The sequence below is a fragment of the Tarenaya hassleriana genome, unplaced genomic scaffold (genome assembly GCF_000463585.1).
Source record: "Tarenaya hassleriana unplaced genomic scaffold, ASM46358v1 Cleome22, whole genome shotgun sequence".
Taxonomy (NCBI): domain Eukaryota; kingdom Viridiplantae; phylum Streptophyta; class Magnoliopsida; order Brassicales; family Cleomaceae; genus Tarenaya; species Tarenaya hassleriana.
Genome location: NW_010965541.1, coordinates 2,137,956 through 2,138,405, shown reverse-complemented (window position 1 = coordinate 2,138,405; position 450 = coordinate 2,137,956).

Below are 450 nucleotides of genomic sequence, written 5' to 3'. Positions count from 1 at the left end.
TTTTAAATTTGTTCTTATTTATTTTACTTATTTATTTATTTATTTTTTAATATTTTAAATCATCGGTTCGATCAAACTAGGTTCCGGCCCGTCCGGATTACCAGTTCAGCTCGCCCCGAGATTGATACTTACCCGGTCGTAGCGTTTTAGTCTAAGCTACGTGTGGTCCATTTCGAACCGAATGTAGTCATATTATGGTTAAATTTTGAATTTAAGGTTAGACCGAGTCGATCTAATTTCTGGATTGTTTGCCCCATTATTTATTTATTATTATTATTCTTAATATTATTATTATTATTATTATTATTATTTTAATCATGATTATTATTATTATTATTATTCTTTTGACAGTACGGGTTGGTTCAATTTCTGAACCGTCTAATCATTTTCTTTGATTTATTTATTTATTTATTATTATTATTTATGTTAAAAATATTTTTTTTTTCTTCG